Raw genomic sequence first — 14,393 nt, 5'->3', positions numbered from 1 at the left:
AGAGTCTATTTCATATTGGACTCTTAATTCTTCCTATTATTCCATGCATTTCTCTTTATCCCATGCACCATCTGATGTCCATTGGGATATGTTGGCATGGAAAAGAAGGAGTAATCCTTCTTTTGGAAGGAGTTGGAAGACCAAATTTTATGGGATGCCACATTTATGCATTGGTGTATTTGGAAGAGTCTTAATTGTTAAGGACTCTTGGAATCTCATGCTAAATCCTTTTCCATGCACCAAGAGTTGGCGTTATAATTTCTTTTAGGTAGAGGAAGAGTCCTTCTATTGGTTAATCTCTTCTGTTTCCATGCCTATCCTTTTAATTCCATGAAAAAAATTAAATAATGCCGTGTAAGACTTAAAGGACGCCAAGAGTTGGCATCCCATGATATCCCCCCTTGTTTCCTATTTAAAGGGGGTGCTACAACCAGTTTTAGTGTGCCATTTTGGATGGTGGTTGGGCATGGAAATGAGAAGAAATTGACAAAAAAAAATCTGGAAAAAAGACAAGGGAAAAAGGGAGAGAAAAAATGGAAAGGAAGGGATGAGAGAAAAAGGAAAGCATGAGATGCTTGTCCTAAAATCTATTTGTTCAAGTGTTGAACATTTGATTTAATTTTTATGTAGTGTGTTTTTTATAAAATATTTCTAAAGAGGTTCTAGTAGAGGTTATGAATGCATATAAGCAATGGTGCAATCAGTTCTTGCGAAGGACAATCGGTAGTGTACTTAGGAAGAAGGCTGCAGCACCATGACGAATTGGGAAGGACCCTGACCAATCTCGTGTGGATCATCATTGGAGGGCTTCTACTTTGGAGTCTCATGGAGATATCAAGATTACTAGTTCATGATCTTCATGATGGTATATAATTTCTGATCTTCTTCTGATATGTATGATTTTGATATTTGATTGTAATCATCAAAGGGTTCCTAGAATTTTATGTTCTGATGTTCTTGTTTAATTTTTAAACTATGTTTTCAATTGTTGAATGCATATAAAAAATTTTAAAATTTATATTTCACTATATCACTAAAATCCAACAGTAGCATCAGAGCCACTCTTGATTGATTCAATCAAATTTCATGTTATTTTTGTAATATAGATTACATCCAGTTCAAACTATGTCAAAATCAGATTTTTTGATTAATGTTTAGTTGATATTTATGATACATTTTTGTTAATGATAAAGTGTTATCAATCCATGATTGAATTTTGGATATGTGAATTTTATGATTTTTAGACTTGTTAGACAAGTTTTAGATTAGATCCCATGATCTAATTTTCATTAGAATTGAAGTCCAGTGCATGTGATTTACGGAGCCTTAGAATGCTATATATGGATGTATATTATCAAGACTTAGAGTTTTTACATTTAATATATTTACTTAAGATTCAAGCATCGACTACTATGTTATCAGGCACTCACCATTATGGATTGACCATCTTGGTTGTTGCCCGAGGTATGTATGGGATCGAAAAATTTTTGATCATGAAAAGGATGCATTAGACATGGATTAGGATTTTTATCGATAGATTGATTTAACTATAATTCATTGTTCTAATGTGATTAAAATTATTCATTATAGATTAAATCAAATTCATGATTCTAATTTGATTATAATTCATGTTTAAATTAGGTTGATCAAATTGCCATTTATCTAATTTGATTAAGGTTTGAGTCATGGTTGATCGAATCTATACTAACCTAATTAGATTAGGATTAATCTAAGAATTGGTCAACCTAACTCAAATAAATGATAAATAATTGATATAAAATTGAACTTTGGGTCAAGGGTTGAACCCGAATCAAAAATCCTAAATGGGTCTAATACCCATATATTTAAACATCTTTATTGACATGTGTATGAATGATATCACAATGAAAATAATATTAGTTATTTGTTATAATATTTTATAATTATTATAAAATGCATGTTGATTGGTTATAGACTATGGAACATCCATTTGATGGATGTTTATATGAATGCTTCCCTATTGACTAATTATATAAATGCATCTGCAAGAGTTACAATAGAGGTTGGGTGCCCTTGATGCATTGTATTATTAGCTGAACCTTTTCTTTTCTATGTTCCCAACCATTGATTGAGATTTTTATATATTGATGTAAAATAATTGAAAAAAAAATATTTGGGAATAGATTAAAATTATTTCATTCTATTTTCAAATAAAGATCAAACATTCATGGTAGACTTCATGGTGATGAAGACTAGACTATTAGGCTTTTGGAGAGCAGAGGCACATTAAGATTGATCATGAGATGGTTCAATCTATGATGCATCTAGGGTTAGACCTATTTTTCATCCTATGGCTCGGATGATTTTTTCAAAAAGTCCATAACCATTAGATTTCTTTTATTTGCTCTTGCATGCTGTTAGTTATAATTACAGTTTATTTAAATTGCATATGATGCATGTAAATATTTAGGATGTGCTTGAGACCTAAGTCTATCATTCAAATTATATTAAGTCATAATGGTGAAGTGTTAAGAATACTACCTATACCTTCCTTCATGCTAAGATAGTATTATCTCAAGAACCATAGTAGGCTTGTTGTGCTATCCACAAGGCTTGCTGTGGGGACTATTTTGATACTGTCTTGGTGTATAATGAAGTTCATAGTATTTAGCTCATAATAGGTCAATAGAGTATGTCAAAAATTATAGTAAATTTATTGTGCTATCCATAAGACTTGCTATAGTGATTGATATGATGTTGACTTAGTGATGCTTATGGCATATTCTGATAGTGCTGCCTTATTGTGCTATTCACAAAGATAGTATTATTCAGGTATGATCATATAGGATTGAAGGGTATGATTTAACTAAAATATTATAGTTTGTTGTACTATCCATAAGGATATAAGTATTTTAGAGGCAAAAGTTATGTTGGGAGTTGCATGAGATATAATTGGTAAAGAGTTACCTATCCTTGAACTCATAGGAGCTTGAACTTATAGGAGCTTGTTGTGTTATCTAGAAGGTTTTTTATGAGAAATTAGAATTTCAACCCCACTAAAGAACTTTATGATAAGGTTCCTCGATTTCATACTTAAGGGCTATAAATTTGTTAAAATAGTGGGAGACACAATTAGATAAAAGAAAAATCTCATCTAACTTGTGCATGGCATCATGAGTAGTCCTTTTATATTCTAATATACAAATTTATATCTTTACTATCACTGCATGAGAATATTTTTTAAATAAATCGAACATCATCGAATGATTGAAGAAAAAAAAGTGAAGAATAGGGTATTTAATTTATTATTACAACAATAATGAATATTAAAATTAAATTGCAAGAGTTATCTTGAAAATGTGAAGCAGGAGTAGGATGCAAAAGTTACATCTGCTAATAATTTGTATGAGATATAAATTAATTATCATTGAGTATTTTCAACTTTAAAATATTGAGTATATGATACCTTATATAGATTCCTCTTATGCAAAGTGTTGCTAGACCTATAAAGCTAAAGTGAGGTGACTACTAGCCTTTTGGCACTGATGGATAGTCCATTCATACTAAGGCTGTAGAAATTTATGTAACCTTATAGTAAGGTTTAGAAACTAATAGATCGTTGTTATGTGCCTAAATTTATCAGAGACATTATTTCAAATCTTTTGCTAATACAGCATAGTTTTGAAATTAATGTAAAGAGTAAAAGTTACTCTCCTTCTAATAAATCTTATGGCTATGGATTAATGATAATGATCTCATCTTTCTGTCACTCAATAATGTTATTCTTCATGTTATGAGAATAAAAAATAAATATTTGATGGTCACATATCTTAGGAGAAACAAGGTATTAGGTCTTGAACATATGGATGTTTGAAGACTAATAATATCTTGACCCAAAAATGGACACTTCATATGAGATATGGTGTATTCTCTAATATGCTTTATAAATTTTAATTCTGATTCTAAAAAAGTATCCTGAAAGTTGCTATATATATTTTGAATTAGATATCAATAAAATCTGTAACAAGCACTCTATATGAGATATGAAAAAGGCAAAGGGCAAGTTGCCCAACTTATGTGAAAAGTGCTGATGTATATAAGTTTTGTACTAAAACAGGTTCATATAAGCATATAGGTTATCCTAAAAAATAGTATGAGAAACTACTTCTATCACTCTACTGGACAAAAGGTGTTTTGTCAGTAGATATGCCACCTTTTAAGAATTTTTTTTTTTTAAGAAGGGATAGTGGGAGGATAATTGAACTTAAGAAGTTCAAGTCCTATGAGCTATCCTATCATAACCTGTGGAGTATCCACAAATTGATTCTCGATCAGATGTGTTCATTGATGAGGCACTACTATGATTCACACATCCTCATCAAAAGTCAATTCGAGTGTGTAATGTACCACTCAAATATGGTTTGTCATTGAGAATGACGATATACCATACATCATTAAGAATGGTGTTTCCTTGACCTATTCGGAGATTATCATGAGTGGAGACTTTGACGGCTGGCTTGAAATCTTGATATTCGAAATAAACTCTCGGTACATCAATCAAGTATAGATTATAGTTGAAGCACTTATGGGTATAACCCAACAGGTTGCTATCAGGGATGTCAATTCGGATTTTTTGCTATTGCCATACATCATCTAGAAAAGTTATCTCTAGTATGAGGGCAAATGTATTTATGAATTCAAGCAGATATTGAGGAGATGGTACCTCTATTTTTAATGAGATAGTCAAAATGTTTACTTTATCAAATATAGATGAACCATATGTGTGTACAAGAAGACAAGTGAGAGTCTCACTAACTTCTTGGTTATGTATATGGGTGACATATAGCTTATTGAAAAGATAGTCCCAATATTGCACTCGGTCAATGGCTTGCTTTTCACAAATATTTTTATGGAAAAGACTTGGGTAAAGCATCCAATATTTCTTGGCATCTATAAGGATAGATGTAAGTGGATGTTAGGCTTGTTCTAGTCTAGGTACATAGATTTTATGTTGAAGGGGTTCAACATGAATGGGTGTAAAGAAGTTTACTTACCCATACATTCAATGTACCAAGTCTGATATGAATTATGTTCTATGGATAATCATTGATTTCAAGCAGATCCATGATAGGATCTTATAAAAACTATGAAAAGCATTCTCATAGTACTTGTGAAGTATGAGAGAAGTAGTGAATTAGAAGAGTTCCAAGTAGCAAACTATATTAGTTTCAGTTAAATGTTATTAGTAAAGATTGCTAAAGAAAGTTTCCTGATGAAGGGTTCATCATTGAGTTGGGTATGGTCTCACTAGAAACCCACGCATATCCTTGGCACTTTCACCTCATTCATGATATGATCATAAAATGAGATAATATTAAGAACATCATAATGGACCAGTTCACTAAGCCTTACATAGCAGCAGTGTAATCGCCATCCTGATTGCATGAGCATCAAGAACAGGGGCGATCGGCTTTAGTGTAAGTGGGAGATTCAAAAAATAGTGCCCTAAAAGCCAATCGCATGGGGATGCGAAGGGATTTTTCTTTATTTTCTTCCTACTCATTTGCATGACATTAGCTATATTATTCATGAGGTATTATGTTTTATCATTTGCTGTATCATATTTTTATGATTATGATAAACCCCATAGATTAAGGCAATGATTTTAAGACCATGATGAGATCATGCTAATGAGATCTAAATTCTTGATAGCTTCAATCTAAAATATTTTTAGTCATTGAATCATCAAGTTGGAGATCGATAATTTCGATAAGATTGGCACATCCTATGTATGCTCGATGGAGAGGGTGGTTGATCTCACAATCACTTGTGTGGTGACACTAATACAAGGATATAGGTGCTCATTAGAGAATAAGTTCACTGAACTGATCCATCGAAAAAATATCTGATGGAGCCTTACAGCATCTCAACAGATGGTTCTTCAATGGGAGTGGTGCATGTGATCTTTTGATCTAAGATCACCATGGTACCTTATGTGCATAGACCCTTACTTTGGTTTATTCCTTAGCACATCACTTTGAGATGTGTGTAGGATATTCTGGGTATGGTGAAGTGTGCATGAAGGTTATGAGTGGTCAATAAGGAATCGGTCACTTCTTGTAGGAGGAAAGAACATCCTATGTGATCTCATAGGATGGTGACTCTGAGAGTCTCTGGCCAGAGTAGGGATGAACAATAAAAAATATTTTTACTAGTTCATTAACTGAGTCATCATCATTGGATCGAGATACATATGGATAGATATTTAGATTTGATATATTTTCATATCCATGGTCTTTTCAGAATGTTGTGTGATTGAAGGATTGAATTGCACGGTAACTCACCATGGAAGGATAATTTTGGTATTTTCATCAAATTTTAAATCTTTCGGATAGTCATGACACATTGTTAGATATCAATCTTGACTTATGGACTCATTAAAATTAAAAGAGTTTAATTTAAAAATTAATTAGAAAGAGTCTTAGTTGATTGGGACTCTTGAGCTGACCTAATCTAATCGGATTAGGGTTACATCGAGAGTCTGGATCCACTGCTGGCTAGATTTGAAACTCAATGGATCGCACACAATAAAAATTTAATTTTGATCTAATCTATTTGAATTTATTATAAATTTAATGGGTTAATTAAATTGCTAGCACATTAATTAACCCAAGTTTTCAATTGAATTCAGTGCAAATGTGTTTGTGCTAACCCTTTGCTTGTTGCCTTGACCTAATGTGATTGAATTTGAACCATCTAATTATTAGTTAGTTTATCTAGTTTATATGGAAGAGTTTCATGTGAATAAACCTCCTCCACACCGAAACCACACACAAGAATTAAATTGGCATCACATTTATTTTGGGAGTTAAGGAAGGAGAGTCCTTCTTTCTTACTTATCTTAATATTTTTACATGTACCACACGTCTCTTATTTTTTGTGCGCCATCTGATAGTGCTATGGGATGTGTGGGCATGGAAGAGGAGAAGGAGTCCTTCTCTGAGAAGGAACTCTATGTCAAAATAAATGTGGGATGCCCATATTGTCGTGCGTTGAAAATGGAGAGTCCATTTCACATAGGACTCTTAATTCTTCCTATTATTCCATGTGTTTCTCTTTATCCCATGCACCATCTGATGACCATTGGGATATATCAACATGGAAAAGAAGGAGGAGTCCTTCTTTTGAAAGGAGTTTGAATGCCAAATTTTATGGGACGCCACATTTATGCATTAGTGTATTTGGGAGAGTCTTAATTGTTAAAGACTCTTGGAATCTCACGCTAAATCCTTTCCCACACATCAAGAGTTGGCATTATAATTTTTTTCTAGGTAGAGAAAAAGTCCTTTTGCTGGTTAATCTCTTTTGTTTCCATGCCTATCCTTTGAATTCCATGAAAAAAATTGAATAATGCCATGTAAGACTTAAGGGATGCCAAGAGTTGGTGTCCCAGAATATCCCCCCTTGTTTCCTATTTAAAGGGGGCACTACAACCAGTTTTGGTGTGCCATTTTGGGTGGTGGTTGGGCATGAAAATGAGAGGAAATTGATAGAAAAAATCTGGATAAAGACAAGAGAAAAAGGGAGAGGAAAAATGGAAAGGAAGGGATGAGAGAAAAAGAAAAACATGAGATGCTTGTCCTAAAATCAATTTGTTCAAATATTGAACATCTAATTTAATTTTTGTGTGGTGTGATCTTTTAGGAAAGAGTTTCTAAAGAGGTTCTAGTAGATGTCATAAAGGCATACAAGTGATGGTGCAATCAGTTTTTGCGAAGGATAATCGACAGCGTACTTAGGAAGAAGGCTGCAGCACCATGACGAATTGGAAAGGACCCTGATCAATCCCATGTGGATCACCATTGGAGGGCTTTTACTTTGGTGTCTTGTGGAGATATCAAGATTATCAGTTCATGATCTTCATGATGGTATATGACTTCTGATCTTCTCCTAATATGTATGATTTTGATATTTGATTGTAATCATCAAGGGGTTTCTAAGATTTTATGTTTCGATGTTCTTGTTTAATTGTTAAACTATATTTTCAATTGTTGAATGCATGTTAAAAATTTTAAAATTCATATTTCACTGCATCATTAGAATCCAACAATTAGATCCCTTAAATGAGATAGTTATGGTGATAACTAATCATAGCCTCCCATTAAGTTAGGTGATAATGGGTCCAATAGTATGATGATCATTGGAGGCCCAAAGGTCAGGGGCTCATCTGCTATTGAAATTATTATTCATAATATGATGATTTAGTCGAGTCTCTCTAGCTTGTGGTCAGATTAGTCGATCAAAATCAGATCTGATCATTTGATAGTTAGATTCGTAAGTATGATCATGTTAATGGTTAGACCTAACCAAGACTTGCAGAGAAGACCAAAGTCAATTGAAAAGTTACCTAAGGCTAAATCATTTACTAAAAATTATTTGATGAAATAATTGGTTAATGAACCTATCTATAGATGTACATGGGTGAGCTGACCAAAGTTGGACTCGTGTGCAGTCTATGTGGATTTTAGTATCTGCTAAGGAATTAAAGTAATTCCTCGAGTTGGAGGTAGACTATCAATTCGTATAAAATAATAGGAAAACTTTTAGACTAAAGTTCATATCTTTAAGCTTAATTAATTCATATACTGATTAGATTTTATTTTTTCTTTTGTCCAAATATGGCCTCAAACTTATCACTCTATGTTGGAAAATATGTCTCAAAGTCAATCGTCAGCCTATTGACGGTTATGCTAATTGATGTAATTGTATATGAATTAATTAATAAAATATTTATTTGATAATTTTTATCATAAGCTTATACATCTTCTATATCGAACTTCTGTGTTATGATAAAAATCTTTAGGACTATTTTAAATCAATAAAGAAAGATTAATCGTTTAGTCCTTAAATGAGTTCGCGATCAAATGATATGCTATTACTAGGATGATAGACGTATTAAGTGTAGATCATTATGTACCATATAGATTAGTTATCCTTTTAACCAAAAAGCATGGAGACACTAATATGGCATGTAGGTGAAATATAGGAGTACATTTCACGGAACGTGACTAACTCCAGAGTGCTTTGCTGTCTAGAGTTATTCCAAAGGGATATGGGTATAAGTGTCCCTCCGACCTGAGATCACCGTGGTGACTTGTAAGTAACTCACTGTGCTTTGATGTTAGACTATCTGAATTTTTAATTCAAAATCGAATGGTTTCAAGGCACAGTCAAGTATTTATGAAGTCGGTACGTGAGTCAAGATGAAATTGACCACTCCAAAAGATTGGAGAGAACATTTTGTGTTTTAATTTTGCAAGACCTTAGCCAAGGCAATCCTTGTGAGGAGTCACAAAATTTATTAGGTTCAGACACATAATAGATGTACTGTTAAGAGTTGATAGTTTAAACTCTAAGTCATCCTAGCATCAAAGGTCAAATGGATGAATTATATGGTAACTATATCTAAGTAGGTTCTTGAGTGTTGCTTTGCATACATTCGATCTATCCGAATGTCGGGTACCATTGCTAGATGGCTACTCTGATTGGTATAAAAATCTATTTCTATCCTATCGACTTAGGTTCAAACTTATGAGATCATACATATTGAAAGTTTCTCTCCGATCAGATGGCTGATCTGAAGAGTTCCACTGGACTGGGCTCTGGTGAAGAGTCCCACTGGATGGGGACTCTGCTGAAGAGTTCCATTGGACAGGGACTCTATCATTAATGGAGGATTAGTTAGTGATTAGATCACTAATTAGCTTAATTTGAATGAGCATTAAAGTTTAGATCAAGTCTAATTGAATTGGATTCAATTAGGTCAGGTCCGATTAGGTTATGAGATGACCTCATCGGTAAGGGAGAATTGATCCTGATTTGATTGGATCTATGACTCAATTAATTACTAATTTGATTAGATTTAATTGAGTTTATGGTAGCCTAATTATATTAGATTCATTATATTTTATTTGGATCTAATTGGATTAGATTTGAAAGAAATCCAATTGGTTAAACCCTAGAGTCCCAGATGAATGGGACTCTCTCCTTTGCGCCACCCAGAAAGACTCATGCCTTTTCTCATCGCACAAAACTAGTTTATGCATGAGAAAATTAGGAGCTAACACTCTTTTTGTCATGCTTTTTGGATTATATTAGGTTTGTTTTAAGTTGGATTCAAAAGGTTTGGATTTAAACCTAAAACTTTATCCTTATCCTTCCACACGCCGGCATCTTGTGAAGGATCTAATTTGTGCAACAAAAAGAAAGAGCTTCCATATATTTTCCATACCCAAAATCCTCTGATAGGTCTATCTTTAAGTTAGATAAGGGTAAAAAAAAGTTAAAGTTAAATTGAAATTCAAAATAGTTTGAATTGCAGCAAACTTTGGCTCTTATCCTATTTAATCTGATGATGCTAGCAACCATAAAAATGATTGATTTTTGTGTGCCAAGCACTCTCTAATTTTTACCATGAGATACTAGAGGGAAAGAGGGGCTGAATATCTTTTTTGGGATGTGAGGCTTGGGGTGGGTTCATACCATCTTGGTGTGTGCAAAGGAGGAGATCGATCTCCCCACAGGTGAGAGACCTAGAACTATTCTAGGGTTTCTGGGTGAGAGAAAAATCAAAAAGGAAGAGAGTCTTCATCTAATTTTTTTCTACTATATAGCATCTTTGTCTAATCTATCTTTGATATCAAAAAGATTCGAGGTGATTACAGAAAGAGATCAAATTAGATCCACCATCAGAAGCTGACTGTGCGAGCTAGCACTCCCGTGGAGGGCTGATCGGTCTGAGGACTTCGTGTGGACCATCCGTAGAAGTCGGATACTTGTGTGGCTATGAGTGATCAGAGAAAACTTCATATCTATATTCTCAATCATGGAGTTTGATTACCCATGCTCAGATATTGGGTTCGAAACCCTACTAGTAGTAGATTAGATCTATTGCTGAATGCTGATTTTTGGTTTATATACATGTTATTTTAGATTCAGATTTTTATGCATATAAATTTATATCATAGATCTATTTGTAAGAGTTTTTAGATTAGATCTTATACATATATTTATAGATTAAATAGTTTAATCTAATATTTTTTCACTGTAAAATTTTTGAAATGCATGTATGAAACCCCTGCGCATCCCAACAGTGGTATTAGAGCCATGGTTCCATATGACATGATATTATATGTATTTAGATCTATTATTTAATTTAAGTTAAATTTAATATATAATATTTAGATCTAAAATTAGTTATAGATCTGATCGCACAAACTGGTATAAGGTTATCATGCTGTAAGGTTTACTTCTTACAGTACAAAGGTTATCCTAGTTTGTGCTAATCCTTATAAAATCTAATTTTAAATTAAAATATATAAAATTTATTTATGATAATTATTATCTAATTTTAATATGATCAAAATATTATAATCAAATATGAAATAATTTATATTAGATCTAAATTATTTAGATTGGATGATCTGAGTAGTGAAGTAATCGGATTGGATTTGTCATCAGACCGTCCAGTTATAGGAGGTAATAGAGATTAGATCTCTCTTTTTTCTATTCAAATAGGTCCTCTTATAATATGTAGAGATACCATTGTAACTATATCCCATGAAGATGAATGCGAAAAGAAAACTTTACTTTTCTGCAAAATCCTAAGATTGTATATATGATACATTGTATGAAAAGTATTTACATCTAATCTTTGTAAATAAAATCTAGAATCATGAATATATTTAGAATAGTTTTAAAATAATTTATAATTAATTTTATTATTATTTATATAAAATTATTTTGATCTAAAATTAATATAATTATTGTAGTTCGCCTGTTGAGTCGACTCAGTATTATTTGGGTCGACTCTAGACCCTGGTTAGTCAGCTCAATTTTTGTTGAGCTGACTCAATGAAATAGACCAAATTATGATTAATAATTTATCATCAATGAGTCAACTAAGTCTCAAAACTTAATTGACCCATTGTGATAAGTTGACTCAATCCAGGATGGAGCTGATTCAAATTTTAGATCTAAATAATCGTGCATGAAAATTAATTATAAAAATATTTTATAAAATTTATAATATTTTTTAAATATCGAATCCCTACCCATAGCTCCAAACTTAATTAAGATTAAGTTGAACAAATTAGATCTAGATTTCTGAATTAAAGATCTAATATCATTCGCATAAAACATGGATGATGAGTTTATGGGTTAGCTTGATCAGGTCCTCCTAATTGGATTAGACCTAGGGTTAGAATCAAAGATCAAATGGACTAAATAAAAAAATTGATTAAGTCTAATCAAAAGTTGAATTTGATTAAATCAAAATTTTTCTAGAACCAATACAATAGTTGTAGTTGGTCGAGTCTATGTCTTTAATTAGATCCAAATGGATTTTGATCTTGAGCTCAGCGATCGAACCCAAATCCATAAGTAGATCTAATTGAAACTGATTAACCAATTAGTGTCTAAGGTAAGTTTGACAGTCTTGATTGATGGTCATTAATTGGGAGCTACTCACATAGATTGAGTCTATGATAAGTTAATGGCATATCCCTCTTATCAATCTTACTTACCTAACTAACATGGTGAATCAAGTTTTGATCAAATTACTTAATGATTAGGGTTGACCCAGGCTTACTAGGAAATCAGTTTGACTGATTTAGGTGCCCCTAGTTCAACTTGTCTTTGTCCTCGATATGACTTGATGAAGTCAATGGAAGGATTGATGACTTGTCAATTGGATCAACTTGTTTCTAGTCCACCCTGATCTGACTTGGTGAAGTCAGTGGGAGGATTGAGATTAGCTAGTCTATGTATTTAATTCTATTAAATTATGTTAATCAAATCTTTTAAATTACTAAATCTATAAAATGAGCTAGTTATGGTGATAACTAGATCATAGTCTCCCATTAAGATAAATGATAATGGGTCCATTATTTTTGATTGACATTGCAAGCACCATCCGTCTGGTATTTCTCTGAATGATAGAATTATTATTCATCATATGATGACTTTGTTGTACTATCTGATGAATGGTTGGATTGATCGAGCCATACTCGAGCCCGATTATTCATTAGTTAGAATCACTAAGTAAGTTTATGTTAATGGTTTAACTTAACCAAAACTTTCAGTGGAGGCCCATCGCCTGCTAAAATAAAACTTTGGATGAAATTAATTACTAAAAATTATTTAGAGAAATAATTGATTGAGAACCTATCCATAGATGCAGTCTATATGCAGTCTGTGTGAATTTTAGTATCCATTAAGAAATTAAGATAATTTCTTGAATTAGAGTTAGAGGTTATCAATTCATATAAAATAGTGGAAGAACCTTTAGACTAAAGTCCATATCTTTAGGCTTGATTAATTCATATACTAATTAGGTCTATGTTTTTCTTTTTTTTCATAAATGGCTAGTAATTTATCGTTTCATTCACTGTTTGACAGTGATGAGCTTATTGGATCCAACTTCGATAGCTAGTATTAGAAGTTGAACATTGGTTTTGAATCCAATCTAACTAAAAAGTTTAGGGTTGAACTGAGTTAAGCAGACTATGACCCAAATAAGCTAAAGAGAAATGAGCAATTAGTTGCTGGTCAAGGTACTTATATGATAACACCTTGTAATTTCTCTATATGTGACACTACTATCTGGGTATTGGATATCCAAATCTAGTTTATATATATAATTTATTGTAAGGACTTCAAGTTAGTAGAAAATTTAAGAATGATAGAGATTCCTAAATGTGGAAGATGGAAGTCAAGTTTCAATCCTGACTTTAGGAGTCGTAGAGCTTATTTTCAAATCTAATAGTATCATTTTGAGTGCTTGTCACTATTATCCATCTTTCTTGATGAATATAATCTCTGTTGGCCTTTTGGCCAAAGAAGATTATAGTTTATCAATAAAGAATGATTATTGTGATATCATTATAAATGATGTTACAATAATGCGAGGATAATTAAGAAATGGCATCTATATTTTGTCACAGCTTGTGAGTGTAATGTATACTTCAAATAAATATCCAAAGTTAGATAATGTTACAGATGACTACCTTTGGTATTAAAGGCTCGATCACATTAACAAAAGTAGGATAAACAGGTTAGCATAAGAGAGTATCCTAAATATCAATGATTGTGAATCATTGCCGACCTGTGAGTCTTATCTTCTTGAGAAGATGACTAAGTCACCTTTTACTGAAAAAGATGAATGAACTAATAAAGTTCTAAGTCTAATACATAGTGATGTATGTGGACTTATGAACATTAGTGCCAAAAGAGGGTATAGCTATTTCATTACATTCATAAACAATCTATCTAGGTATGGGTATATCTGCTTGATGAAATACAAGTCTGAATTATTTAAAATATTCAAATAATTTTGTAATGAAGTAGATAAATAA

General features: G+C 32.4%; 1 long non-coding RNA gene across 2 annotated transcripts; it reads left to right on the top strand.

The window, feature by feature from the left end:
* Nucleotides 1–213: 213 nt before the first annotated feature.
* Nucleotides 214–11,142, top strand: LOC140851289 (uncharacterized). 2 transcript variants are annotated; one of them, XR_012134042.1, is made up of 3 exons: nt 432–865; nt 7,684–7,907; nt 10,704–11,142. It is a non-coding gene; the product is annotated as an uncharacterized lncRNA (long non-coding RNA). The 2 variants fall into 2 exon arrangements; XR_012134041.1 differs by lacking the exon at nt 10,704–11,142 and having other exon boundaries at nt 214–865; nt 7,684–7,979.
* The last annotated feature ends 3,251 nt before the right edge of the window (nt 11,143–14,393 follow it).

The sequence above is a fragment of the Elaeis guineensis genome, chromosome 8 (assembly GCF_000442705.2).
Source record: "Elaeis guineensis isolate ETL-2024a chromosome 8, EG11, whole genome shotgun sequence".
Taxonomy (NCBI): Eukaryota; Viridiplantae; Streptophyta; class Magnoliopsida; order Arecales; family Arecaceae; genus Elaeis; species Elaeis guineensis.
Note: the sequence above shows the minus strand (reverse complement) of the source record. Positions and strands in the feature narration are given on the sequence as shown.